Below are 14,967 nucleotides of genomic sequence, written 5' to 3'. Positions count from 1 at the left end.
GTATTTTTCCTTCTCTGTCTGATTTATTTCACTTAGCATAATACCCTCTAGGTCCAGCCATGTTGTTTCAAATGACAAGATTCCATTTGTTTTTATGGACTGAGTAAGTATTCCACTGATTGCTGATATTCTTTGTACTTGGTGGTGAAAGGGGTAAAGTCAAGTATTTATTATAGGGATTTTTCAAATGATCCCTCTGTTTTCGTTCCCACTCCTCACCTTTTGCTGGTTCTTAGAACTTTCTGAAGTTCTTCAGGGAAAATCAGTTCAAAACCCCTTCCCCCGAACTTTGATCTTCTTTCTCATTGTAAATCAGTGACTACTTTTTGACCTGCTTTCCATTTTTCAATTTTTTTTGGTTGCATTCAGTCACCACATTATATCCCATTTCTACTTCTGTATACCATTTTATTCCTTGTATATCCTATTATTTTGTAATGGGCTCTGGAGAAATGAGAGATAATCAAATGGCCAATGGACCATCTCTTGACAGAGGTGAAGATCACATTCATTAAAAAATGGCCTCAGTAGTGGCAGAAGTGATAGATGTAGCAGAAATAGGTGCAGTCATTAAAGGAGGAACAACTGACAGTATCCACAAGCCCTACACAGTTACTACCAGTGACACCACATCATTAGTGGCACCTCATAGTTTATAGATACTTTTAGGGACATTTGATTTTACTTCACTTAATTCTTGCAATAGCTCTGTGCAATGGAATGGACATGTATCATTAATCATTACCCACACATCTTACTTTACAGATGTGAAATGTGAGAATCGGGGGGAATAAATAATTTACTCAATTTTGCTCAACTAGTAAGTGCTGTAGGAAAGTCTACTCAGTCTACCTTTTTTTTAGTGTTCATCTCTCATGAAGGTAATTTGCAGAGGGATTTTGAAGCATTAGATATGAATTTGATTTTAAACACTTCCCAGATGCCTTCCAGTCTTGTGATTCTTGCAACAGTCATCAACCATGAATCTTCCCTTCAAGAATTAATTGTTTAGAAAATTAGGGTAGCTCAGACATTTCATTATTATTGTAAGTTCTGAAATAGAAAGGAATTTTGCTTATTAACAGGTTTTACCATAAATTGGATATCTCTGGTAGTCCTCAGATACAACATGACTAAAACCAAAGTAAATAGCCCTTTTCTGACCCTGGATTTCAATTTTTCCAGGCATCCAGGTTGAGAACCGAAGGATATTATTTGACTTCATATTTCCCACCAGTTCTTCTCTCTGCAGCCCCAGATGGATTTACAAGTTCTATGGATTTGATCTCTCCTCTTTTTCAGTCTTATTAATTCTACTACAGCTTAGGTGCTCACCTATACTTCCCATTCATTCCCTCCCGTCCATAGTAAGCACTGTGGCAGATTCACTAAAGCTCTGTTGAAGTCACTGTCTCTTATCAAACTTTCAGTTTGCTAACTATGGTGCAGCATTGTCCAGCATCCTTGTCTTTAATCCTCTTCATCAGATTCTTTGAACAATTTCCAAACACGTTTCTGCATCATTCCTTCTTCATTCCTTCTCCTCCAAATACCTTCCAAAACCTCTTCCTGTTAAAGTTTTATCATTATTCAGAAGCCATCTCAAAGGCTACTGTTCCTTGGCAGAGGTCTTTCTCACTGCCTTTCACAAATTTCATAGGCTATTTTTCTCATCTGAAATCACTTTGCAGATAGTTTTTCTCCGTACTACTTGAAAATAGAGTATATTCTCTAGTGTATAGCAGAGTGCCTTAGACAAGAAGTTAGAGTAAATGGAAATTATTTCGATTAGGTGCAGGGGAGGTATTTTACTGAGTCGTGTAAGTGAAACCTGTGGTTTTAAAATAATAGAATTAGAATGATGCCAGCAACTAGTCTTTTGTCCCTGTGCAGCAGTGCTTCAAGCTCCTTGTTGCATGAGTTTGACTCAATATGAAAGGAAGATTTTGAAGAACAGGAAAGTGACATGAAGGGCAAAGGGGAGAATAGGTAAGAAAGCCTACAGAGAAGAGAAATCATGAGCTTTCAGATGAGCTATAGAAGTGATAAGGAAAACTGGTTAAAGGATATTTGTGAACCCCTTCTGGATTATAAAAGAACCTCAAAGGCAAGGACATTATACTACGCTTTTCATCCCTTCCGAACGTGCACTGTTTAATTTCTGGTGGAAATAAGCCCGGTTTACCATGTTAATGCAGGAAGAATCCTTAGTTTCTTGCCTACACTGATCACAACGATTTTATATAATTCGATGCTGCTTCTCCTAACCTGGCTATTTTTCAAAACAGAACCATCATCTTTACTTTGGATCTTCCTGAAGGCAACCAAAGGCTATCTTGGAAAAGAGTCCAAACTATGGAATGAAACTACAGGTTATTTCTAGCACAGTCAATGCGAACGCGTCTGTATGACATGAATGATAATAGTCAAAGCGTAAGTTTCCAGTTTATCCTCAGTATAAAGCTGGGTGGTCAGTGTGGTTTAGACCACATTGACTGTAACTCTGTTCATTTTCGGTCCTTTGCCTTTGCCTTCAGTTTCTGCTAAGTCCCTTGCACATTCCCAAAACTGTGTTCACCTAATGAAGTTCTAGGCTGCAATGCCACTCTTTGTGCCAAAACCACATGATCCTTCCTCTGTTCGCTTTCTCAGACTTCTTTTACTTGTTTGGTGGAAGGCAATTTTCTTCTCTCCAATGGGTTTTGCGGAATGCCTTCTATAAATTATTGCTCCAGAAAGTGTTTTCTCTTCCCATTCGTAAGACGCTATCTATAGCTAATTCTCCCTCCCTGGTCTTACAAATTCTTTGACATTTTCCTTATATGCTGCTCTGGCTCTAGTAAAGAGGAGGATAAAACTAAAAATAGAACTACCGTATGATCCAGCAACCCCTCTTCTGGTACATATTCAAAGGAAATGAAATCAGTGCCTCAAAGAAATAATCTGCATTCCCATGTTTACTGAAGCATTACTCACAATAGCCAAGATATGGAAACAATCTAAGTGTCTGCCGTAGATATATTATATATAGATATATTACTAAGCCTTAAAAAAAGAAGGAGATTCTGCCATTTGCAACAACATTGATGAACCTGGAGGATATTATGCTAAATCAAATAAATCAGATACAGAAAGGGAAAAAACTGCATTATCTCACTTATATGTAGAATCTAAGAAAGTCCAGTACATAGAAGCTGAGAGTAGAACAGTGGTTACTGGGGTGGGGAAGGTGGGAGAAATGAAGAGATGTTGGTCAAAGGGGACAGACTTGCAGTTTTGCAGTGTGAGCATCTCTAGAGATCTAATATAGAGCATAATGACAATAGTTAGTAACACTGAAGTGAATATGAGAAATTTGCTAAGAGAGTTAATATCAGGTGCTCTCATCACCAAAAGAGGAAAAAAAAGGTAACTCTGTAAGAAGATATGCTAATTAGCTTGACTACAGTATTTATTTCACTATGTATATATGTCAAATCATCATGTAGAATTTAAATATATACAGCTTTTATTTTTTTAAAAAAGACAAGTACGGTATTTGACAATTCTCATATTAGAGAAACATTAGAGTTTTTGAGTTAGGTCTGCCCTTAAAATGGCTTTCCTATTGGAAGGTGACATGACACTTTCAGTGTGTCACCGTTAAGCAATTTCCTTTGATCAACAAATTAAGAGTTTATTTAAACCATCTCATACCCACTTCCATTCAACGTAGATACAAATAATGGACATTCAGTAAGTTTGTTTTAAAATTATTATAATCAATAAATCTAAGGTTTTTGGCCAATAGCCTCTACCAGTATGTGTCCAATGTACAAAATGGCTGTTCTAAAAACAAACAAACAAAAAACTACAGTTGGAATAAAAACTCAAATATTTATGCTTAGCTCAACATTTGCCTGACAGTAACATGTGCTTTATCTTTTTATTAGAAAGAGATTTACATTTAAATTCCCTGTCAATAATAGAACTTTATCTTAAGTCTAAGTTCCCTGATAGTACCTCTCCCCGCCAAAAAAAAAAGACAAAAAAACCTGAAGAACATCTTACCAAGTATTGAAACCAGACCTTCTGATTTTCTTTCCTTCCTGTTCTTCTTCCGTGAAAAGAATACATTTGGTCTGACTTAATGTCTCAGAGATGTGTCTCACCCCCAGATTACTGGCTGTTATCCAGGCAAGTTTTTTGCAACCATGTATGATTTCAGAGTTCAAATGCTCTCCTTGTCTGGAGGGAGATTTCATGGTCAAGAATCAAATAGTTCTTAATTCTTTCTGGGAAGACAGGCTTCTCTCCAAGTCTATTTCAGTTCTTACCCCCACCCTCTACCGCAAACACACATATCCATACAACTCCTGGGATGTATCATTCTTTCCCCAGGGTGCTGACAGGAGACTTGGATTACCTAGCACACTGAGAAGTAAAAAGATCAGGTACTAAGGTATTGCATAGCACAAAAACCATTCAGTGATGATTTATTTTTGTCTCAACTTGGATATGCTTGCTTCCATGAGTTGAGTTTTTAATAGCAAAATTTGTATGAAATATATTGAGAATGTCAACTCAGTTGTATACATTTTATCCTTCTAAAAGTAGAAAATGCTTACATTAGTGCCATGGCAATTTTCATAAACTCTGTAGAATCTGGAGCTTAGAGCACATTTGGAAACCCTTCTGGTTTGATCCCTAACTCTGTCAGTGAACAGCACGTCCCTCATGTGTACGTTGACGTCGTGTACCCAGCAGTGATGTGATCCTCTCCTAGGGGTGGGGAAGTGCTAGAACTATGCCCCTCCAGATGCCTCTCCCCAGACCTCAGAGCAAATGGGAAGAGCTATGGGGTCAGTTTGAACCCCAGCTCTAATAGATGTGTGGCTTTAGGTGAATTGAAGTTTTGTGTATTTTCACCTTACTACCTATAGAGTTGGATTAAAAACACAGAGTTCACAAACCTGTATAGATAAAGGAGATAACACAAAGTACCATTTAATAAATATTATCACCTCTTTTCTTTCATTTTCTTCTGGTTTGTTCTGCTCTCTTTCCCTTTTGATTTAAGAGGAGAGTAACTTCAGAGGAAGTTGTGGTTTTTCACTAGGATTAGCTTAAATGTATGTCCCCCCTTTAAGGGTAAACAACTTCCCTTCTTATACTAGATTTGTACAAGGAGAGATGCACCTTCTTGTACTAGATTTTGTCATCTGGCCATCAGCAGACCAGTGTGCAAATGTAAAATGGAACCTTGGCTACTTACAGCCAGAAAATGATGCACACAATCCGTATGCTGTTCTGGTCTGTTTTTTCCTGTTCCTCTACTCAATTGTGCCCAACAAGGAAAGCAGGGAATAAATTGATCCTGATTCTTACCTATTATAAAGTTCAAGGCAGAGTATGCTCTTCTGCTGGTCCTGCATCCAGTGTTCCCTCTTGAATGAGATGTTCTGTTTCAGCCTCAGAAAAAAGTCCTCCTGTAGTTGATTCTTTTGTCTTTTCTGTCTGTTTACCACTGTGAGGGTAAAAGTTAAATGTTTCTGGCATGAAGAATTGTTCTTTAATGGGCACAGAGTTTCAGTATTGCAGTATGGAAAAAGTTCTGGATCTGGATGGATGAGTGGCAATCAGGGCTGATATTGACAAGCTAACTCTCATTGCCTTGCACAATACGATTTCCCTACGAAAGACTGTAACTGCTACAGGAAGAAATGGTAGATTCTCCTCCTTTGCTGACCTAAATAGGAAACAACAACAACAACAACAACAAAAACCTCTCTTGGGCATCTTAATATCCAAAAGCACTTTGATTAATATGAAATCAGCAAAAAACTAATTGTGTATTAATTCACAGCTTTTAATATTCTGAAATGTTTTTCATGATCTCATTAATGCTAATTTAATTTGTATACAAATGAAATCAGTGGCAAAGGAAATACTTCCAAAACTTGAGCCTACAAAGATGAAGTGAATTTCTATGTAGCATAAAGTATTTTAAATCAGAGTAATTAGTAGTTTTTTTGAAACAGGAGAATAAATTGAGCTCCTTTACAACATGACCTATTTTCACATATGACTTGATTCTAGAGTTTGAAAGTTCTGATTTACTCATCTGTACCCAGCTTCACTCCCAAACAATGCTGGTCTCTTTGGAACCCAGGATGTCTATTGGTTTACCCATCCAGTATTAAAGTGCGATCTTCTTGCTCTTTTTGCTTCAAGTTCTTCGGTTTTCTTTCACTACTTGGCCCCTGGAACATTGTACGTGCCTTCATCCCTTCCTGAAAAGTTTCCCACGAGTCTCCTGCCAAGCTGCCTCCTTCTCATGATTTAGCATTTAGCTCAACTCTTACTTTCTCAGAAAAGTCAATCCTTTGCCATCTTATCTCATTTCTGCTTTCCGAGGCTTCCCTATTGCATCATGCAGTACTTTAGTCCCCCAACCCCTATTTTTGTTTGTTTTTTCATGCACATTTCCTCTATGCTCAGGCTAAATGTAAGTTCTTCCAGCTGCTTTTTACCCGATCTCATTTCCTCCACCTTCTCTAGGGCAGTGACTCTCCCAGCCAGAGCACTGTGGGACTGCTACTTCCTGAGATTTGGACATTAGTCTCTCTAATGCTGCCCGAGACGCTATTTGAAAGCACATCATCTCCTTCCTTGGCTCCTGTGAAGCCTATTCTCTGCTAAGATTTTATGTGAGTTGCTATAAAGACTATTCTCCCAAATTCTGTAGGTATTGGATTCTTTTTTAAATGAATTTAAATGAAGGTATTTCTATTTAATTGGCACCTGAATCACAAAAAAATAAACTATATTCTTTAGCCACGTCCTTTTGAAAGTCATTGTAGTGCTTCCCACTTCTTGAGAGAGCAAGCAAGAAGTGCAACATTTAGCTTGCATTCAGTTTGCATTCCTTCTTCCGCACTGAGCCTGCTTCATCCACTCTAACTCCCCTGTGTCATTAGGTTTCATGAATCTAGAAAACCTGCAGAAAACCAACACCAGGGATGCATTTTGAGTGGCTTGGGGAATATTTTTAGAATCTTGTGTTAAAAGGCACAAAATATAATAGTGTTACTCCATGTGGAGTGGCAAATCACTTGCATTTTGTGCAAGGGAAACTGCTGACATGAACTGGGTGGAATACTCTTTTAGCTATTTGCAAGTAAGGGTTGGCGTTAATGTATTTAGATATTTTGTCTTCCAAGCCAACCCCACGCCTAATTACACTGTATGGAAGGTTAAGTAGGCACTGAACTAAGAGATGTGGAATCACAGGCAGCGTAATCCTAGTGTGGTTTCCCCTAGCACCACATAGTTGTGTTTTTCTGATATTGTGGAGAACTTCATAATTATGCATTTTCTGCCAGTGAGAGATCCAGTGTGTAATTACACAGTTCAGATGCAGAACTTCTGGTTACTGTTCAAATACATGTAGCTACATGGGATTAAAATGTATTTAACACTAATTACATAGAAATGTGATGGGGCGTGTTACTGCTTTTACTGTGAGTACGAAACGTGCAGGTATGATTGACCCTATTTGTATGTGAGGATAGTGTCGGTCCCTGCGTGCAACTTTGCACAGCTATTCTGTTAGTGTAATGCTCTTGATAGTTTAACACCAACTTTACACACATTATAAAAGGAAATGAATGAAATCCACAGTGGGGTAGATTTTGGGTAAAAAGTGTATATTTATTATTTGTGTATTTTGGAGTTTCTTTTTGTTTAGCAAGCATCATCATGTAATCTCATCAATGAACACCAGATGGCGCTGCATTGAATGACATGGCGTTTTCAATTGACAATAAATGCTGGAAACATTTTGGAGATGGAGTGCACGTGAGAAATAATCATGCCTAGCGTCTCATTTTGCAAATGAAAGTACTCCAACTCAGATGGGTTATAGAATTTCTACAAGACCACGTTAGAGATAAATGTCTGACCTGGCATTCAAATCCCAGTGTATTTTAAACGTGCTGTCCTATCTTTCCATGTGATTATGGTTTTCATTGCATAAAAGGAAGAGGGGCACGAGGGTAATCGTCACATTTTAAATCCTAGCTGCGACACTTACTATCTGTGTGACACTGGACACGTCATTTAGCCGCTTCACACTTAGTTTCCTTTGTGGGGGGAAAACGGGATTAAAAACACACATACCTTATCGTTTTCTCTTAAGTTGATTGCTTTAAAAGCTCTATGTAAAATAGTAAGTAATTTGCTACATAGCAGACTCTTGAGACATATTGGTCCCTCATGAATTTAAGGGACCATCAGTGTTCCATCATTTTTATAATCCTAAAGTCTTTATTACCTGGCTCATTTTACCTTACTTGGTATTTACGATAAGCAGCCTTTGCTCTCAGGAGCTTACGCCCCAAGACACTCAAATGGAGATCTGTAGACAAACAGCAGAATGCAAGTCCTCCAGAGAATCACATGGGCCAAGGATGTGGTAGAGGGAGGTGGCTGTTCAGCTTGGCCAGGGTAGGCAAGGGGACACTGCAGGTCTGGTGGGGTCTCAGGCGGGCTACTTTAACTTCTCAGGACGGGACTTTGGACTTTTCTCTCTTTGCCTCTTCTCATTCTTCTTGAGTCTCTCTCAGCCCATGCATTCTTCTCAGATTGTCCACTATCACCTCCTGCGGCAAACTCTCTCTTAGAGCTTCTCCTTTGGATTTTGGTTTGATGTACGTTCTGAGGCTTGTCTTCATTAATAACTAGATCTGGGTCTTTAGCTCCTTTCCTATCGTGGCCCCAATGTATTTTTTGTGCAAAACGAAGGGCTGCACTAGATAGACCACTTATCTTTGGAATTCTATAGTTCTGTGACTTTTCCCTGCTCTTCTTTTGTGACAAACGCTCTCCCCTGCAACACATACATGCACACAAGTTGGGTATAATTGCTCCCCCGATGGAACTCATAGGCCCCTAAAATACCTGCGTTTAGACTTTGTTTAGTCCTCTCCCTCAGCGACTGTTCTTTTTCATGACTTGCACCTAATGAGACATTAGCAAACATGATGCAAGCAGAGATTTAAAAGCATTTTCCCAGTGGATTTGTCATTTGGCATAATGTCTCCAGCAACCAAGAGATCACCATGCAGAGAAGCTCACACCAGCCTTATGGAGAAATAGCAGGGAACCCACACAGTAGTCAGAATTCAGACACCAGACATATGACTCATCCCAGCCATCCCATCCAGCCCCAGTCATTTAAGCACCCAACCTGAGGCCCCAGATAGTGTGGTATTGACCGCACTATCCCTTATGTCCAGCCAAATCTCTGACCAGTAATTGGAAGCAAATAAAATGGCTGATGTGTTTAAGCTAGTCAGTCTTGCAGTGTTTTGTTACACAGCAAGAGATAACTGAAACACTGCGTAAATGTGTAGGTTGGCTTCAGCGTAAGGCTCTCTAAGCCACCATTCCCTCATCTGTAAGTGGTGCATAGTAATGGTACCAATATCACAGGATTAGTGTTATTAAAGGAGATAATACAAGAATAGTCATTAAGGGACAGTAATTGGCACAGAAGACCTCAGTGTTAGTTACTATTAAAGGAAAACACTGTCATAATTTGATAGACTTGGCCCCCCAAAATCTTAATGAAGTGAAATGAAGGATTGACTATTAGGAGGTTGATAAGATGATTGGAGTAAACCTGTACAGCTGGGAGATGAGAATTCCAAGGCAGCTGCAGTCATCCAGATATGCCCAGTTCCAGCTGCTGCTTTGTATACTCTTGTGGTGTTTTTTAGCTGTAGCTTAAATAATGAGGGGGATCATTCTGAGTCCTCTAGCTGTCTGGGACTGCCAGAAGCTTCATGGTTAGCTGACACTGTTTCCCTGGCTCTACTGCGGGAGAAGAAACCAAGAGATTGCTGATGACACAGGGAGAGTTTGACTCCTTGCTTCCTGAGAAAGGATCACCTGATATTATTTCTCATTTGGACTTTTCCCCTCCTTATCCTTCTTTTTCACTATTCCCTCCCTTTTAATCCCTTCACCCTAACCCCATTCTCTTCAATTACAAGGACTTTCGCCTGCTTCCATTTGCGAACTTGGGTTGGGTCGGGGAAAGGGGTTGGGCAGTTGCTTATCACATTTTATCCAAATCTGCCTTTTGGTAGGTTATGTTATCATGGTGTTCTGCTGTGCTACAGTTATTTGCTATCATCATCATAGTAGTACACTCACTATTTTACACACTATGTATTTCACACATTTTATGTATTGTACATACTGTATTTTTGTACTGTATACTCTGTATCCATATGCAATACAATGTATGCATTACAATTACACGTTTTACAAGTTAACAACTGCATCTCAAAAGGAGTTTAGTCATGTGCCCAAATGAGCTGGGACAGATCATTATCTATCACTGGTAACATTCTCCCCATCTGTGCAGTGGGGATCACTGTACATACCTTCTATGATCATCATGAGGATTATTGGTAATAATACATGCAAATAGCTTAGGATAATGTTTGGTATAGAACTATTACAACCTTACCTTTTCTTGCTCTGGAAAATACCCCTTATCAGAACTCCAGGGCCCTGTTAGTGGTACTGTTATCTATGTAGATGCTTCCATGATCAAATACCATGAAAGACCCCATACTGAATCCTTCTAACAACTTAGCTCTCTGCAATGCATACCCAAATTATGTAATATATATGCAATAAAATGAATATTTGCATTTTTATTTTCTGAGTTGAATGTTAAATTACTGACCTGGATATCTCTCCTGCTGCAAACACCATGCTCTGGAGTTCACCAAGTCTCCTGTGCATTGTCACTGCTCTATAGATCATTCTTGAGTTACTTTTTATTCTACAGTAAATTAGATTGAAAGACTGCTAGCACTGCTCAGCACACCCATGAGACAGCTGTAACTTGATCAGGGTCATGCAGCCAATCAGTAATGGAAGGAAGCAGAGGTAGGAGACCTCAGAGCAGAGGATTATTAAACCAATGATAAGCTGTTATTTGGTCCCAGGGGAAGCAGGTATTGAGGTGAGTAACATGATACACTTGTCTAAATCACATCACTGAGCATCTCTTAGGAAACCAAGCATCATGGACAATGGCGTTATGTAATATGGAAACCAACTAAGGCTGCACTGCTGAAGCCAACAGGGGCTCTTTCCTTCTTCCTTTCTTTCCTCTGTCTTTTGGTAGTCGGGGTCAGAGCTTAGTATCATATAGCATAATCATTTCACAATATTTAAATCCCTTTTGTAATAATCCTGTTGGCAAATAAACTCTACCTGAGCACGTTTCTTGTCAGGAAACTCATTACCACATAAATAACTCATTCATTTTTTTCCTCTTCCATTCCAGGTTATTACAGGACATTGAATATAGTTCCCTGTGCTGTACAGTAGGACCTTGTTGCTTATCTATTTTGTATATAGTAGTTTATGTCTGCTAATCCCAAACTCCTGATGTATCCCTCCCCCCACCATTCTTTGCCCTTTGGTTATCATAAATTTGTCTTCTATGTCTATGAGTCTGTTTCTGTTCTGTAAGTAAGATCATTTGTATCATATTTCAGATTCCACATGTAAGTGGAATCTACTCAGCCATAAAAAAGAATGAAATAATGCCATTTGCAGCAACATGGATGGACCCAGAGATCATCATACTAAGTAACTCATTGATTTCTTTTGATTTTTCTAGCTCAATAGATAGCTTGCTATCCTTAAATTTTATCCATTTGCTCCTAATAATAAGGTATTATTATTTTTTGTGTTAATGAGTCATCAGATGTTTGAGTCACAGAAGCATGACTTTTCCTTGTCTTCACTATGTCTTGTCAGCGCCACATCTTCTAATCCCCAGGGGAACCATCTACAGTCCTTACAGACATTTATTTCTCCTGTATTTTGGTTTTGAATTCCCTCATTAGTGTGGTTGCAGGAAAAGGAAAGAACACACAGCATTCGGAGTCAAATCTGGCTCCATTTTCAGCTACAGTAATAGATTTTGGATGTGTCATTTAAATTTCATGCCTGTTTCCTCTTCTGAAAAACAACATGATCTGTTTTATTGATGGATGCTTCCAATAGTGATCCGACTGGCTTGCTCCATTGTTCAAATCTGGACCACCAAGTCACATGGTTGATTGATCGAATAGGAACTTATATGGACTAAATACTATTTTTGCTTTCTATTTTTTGTGCTTAACTCTAAATTTCTCACCTTGTATTTGCGTAATTGGTAGTCAGACCTAAAGCAGGTCTTTTCACTTTTCTCAAGTTTTAACTCGATAGGCTCAGTCTATTCTTCCAGAAATAAAGATTCAAAACTTCTTTAGGTATTTCTGATCATATATGTATGATATTGACTCATCTTTCATTGGGATTATATGGTAGGTTGGCTCATTGCTTGAGAAAGGCCATGGAAACTAAGTGCAATCCTTGGGTGGGTACCTGGCGCAGCCACAGATTGGGCACTATGCCTGGCCAGTCTTCTTGCAATGTGCAGCAAAGGCGCTGGGGCAAAACGATGTGCCTGAATTCATAAGCACATCTCAGAAATAATTCAGGGTCTATTTCGTGTTTATGTGAAAAGAACAAATGCTTATTTAACAAGGATACTTGCTTGAGTTTGATCACTGCAGTCCTTGCTACTAAAATGGAAATTTCACCAGCTATTTTTTGGAACCCCTAGTATGACCCCTGCAACTCCTTAAATTTATAACATGGCAGCTTATTGCCACCCCTACTCCAGGATCAACCGTGTGGGAGTTACCAGACTGGCTGGTGAGAGTGAGATATGTTCCTGACTGTTCATACTCTTCCATATGACTTTGCAAATGACTTTTCTTGAGTTTCATTAAGAAATTTGAAGTGGCCAACACACTCCACAGGTAATTTCTAACTAAGATTCTGAGTATTCGTCTGACTCATTTAGGTTCTTTTAGGATAATCCTGAAGACAGCTTGCTTGCTTTTGGCTTTCTGCATCCCCTGGCAGGGTAGCTGTGAATACAAATATTCTCTCTAGTTCAATCAGCTGAGCTTGTGACACTGTGTTATGACATATTATCTAGTCTCATGATCTTCTAAAACTGTATAAGCTATTTCCCTATGATATCCTGCTTCTGGTCTGAACATATTTATAGTCCCCCTTCACCAACACCACTGTCTTTAAAAATGTTTTATACGTTATTTGGTCTTCAAAACCTTGTTTTCTCTCTGTAAACTTCAACAACTCATTTAATTCCAATATCTGGGAAACTGGCCATCCTATAAATTTTTCTTAGATCAAATTTATGGCATCCAAAAAGTGAGTTGAGTATTGAATTCTGAATTGACTTTCAATAACTTAAGTCACTTCAAGGAGAGGATTGGTTACTAGTTCAGAAGTTAACTGCGCGTGTCATCCCCAAGCTTCTCTCTCGTCTCTGCCCTTGAACACTCCTTGCCACTAGTTCTTCTAGATGTTTATGAACAGAACTTTGTTGGCTGATTCCAGTCTCATTTGCACAAGGATAATGATGCTCTCCGAAGTAGCCCAGGGTGTTTGGGGACAGGCGCATGCTATGCAAGGAGAAGGAACATTAAGCAACATTAATTCTGCTAAGACACAACACTCTAGTTCTCATTATTGTTACAAAAGACCTATAAGCAACTGCCTTTTAAATCTCGTCATGTGAGATTCCTTGGCAAAAGCCTGTCAGAGGAACCATTTCTTCAAGGAAACCGTCCTTGATAACCTATGAGCTGTTGCACTAGGCATATTTCTGTCATACTTTCTATGACAATATTTAATATGTTGAAAGATAAAATCTATAGAAAACAACCAGAAACAGACTGTATATCAGCCTGAGGGAGGTGATGCTTTTAGGACTTCTTTTGTGGATGTAAAGTCGTGATTGGAATGGCAAAATCTTTATTTGTGTACAAGCTAAGCTGGCTTGCCTTTGTGAGAAAATCTTGACTATTTTTTTTTTAAAGCTTTAAGATACTTTGTCAAAAGGTCTGTAGTATTTAGATACAATCTGGTTTCAATGCTTACCAGTATGTAATTGAACTCTCTAGAATGTTAAACACTTGCAAAGTAATTCTTTGCTATCTTATACATCTGTAGCTCTCTGTGCACTTGAAAGTGTTATTCACATATATTAACTCATTTGATTAGCATAACAACTCTGTAAAATGGTTATTATCACCTTCAATTGACAGATGAACAAAACCAAGTCTCAAGAGTGGTCAAGTGACTTGCCTGAGGTCATTCAAGTAATAAAGCAACTGAGTTGAGATCAAACCTAAGTTTTCTTGACTCTCAATTCAATTGTTACTTCAATTCCACTGGCTGTCTTCCAGTGAAAAGTCTTATTAAGGCCTTTAAAAGGCCTGAAGAAGAGAGTAGAGCAGAGAAAGAAAAAAAAAAAAAAAAAACCCCACATATAAATACAACAATTACCAAAATACCTGAGATCTAAGGTAGGGAGAAAAAAATTGGGAAGAGAGGGAAAACAAAATACAAAGAAAATGCTGTTATTTCTCCACTGGGACACTTACAGAAATGTATTTAATTTTGCGTTGACATTCTTCCGTCTTCTGGAAGACAGTCAGTTTCCTAGATTCACAAACTACTTCCACCTTTCTCACAGCTGCATTTCTGGTGGCTAGTGCTGTACTTGGCACACAGTATTTGATTAATGCATTTTGTTGTATGAATGTTGAATGTGTGCTGTGAAGGCTTATAGGACTCTCTTGTTCTCTGACTGTAGGGATGAGAAGAACATTGCAGGTGATAAAATCTGAAGCACCAAGGAGGAAGTAACCCAAGCTCTGCATTCAGCCCTAGTACCAGTATTGCCACCATCCCTTATTCCTTGAATGAGCATGGAAAACACATTTACTCTTCGTAAATCTGTTTCTTCATCTGTGGAGGTCAAACATTCATCAGAAGGTTGCTAGTGTAATGGGGATGATGGTTTGAAAGCTC

The sequence above is a fragment of the Camelus ferus genome, chromosome 10, assembly GCF_009834535.1.
Source record: "Camelus ferus isolate YT-003-E chromosome 10, BCGSAC_Cfer_1.0, whole genome shotgun sequence".
Lineage (NCBI taxonomy): Eukaryota > Metazoa > Chordata > Mammalia > Artiodactyla > Camelidae > Camelus > Camelus ferus.
This window is presented reverse-complemented; position numbering follows the sequence as displayed.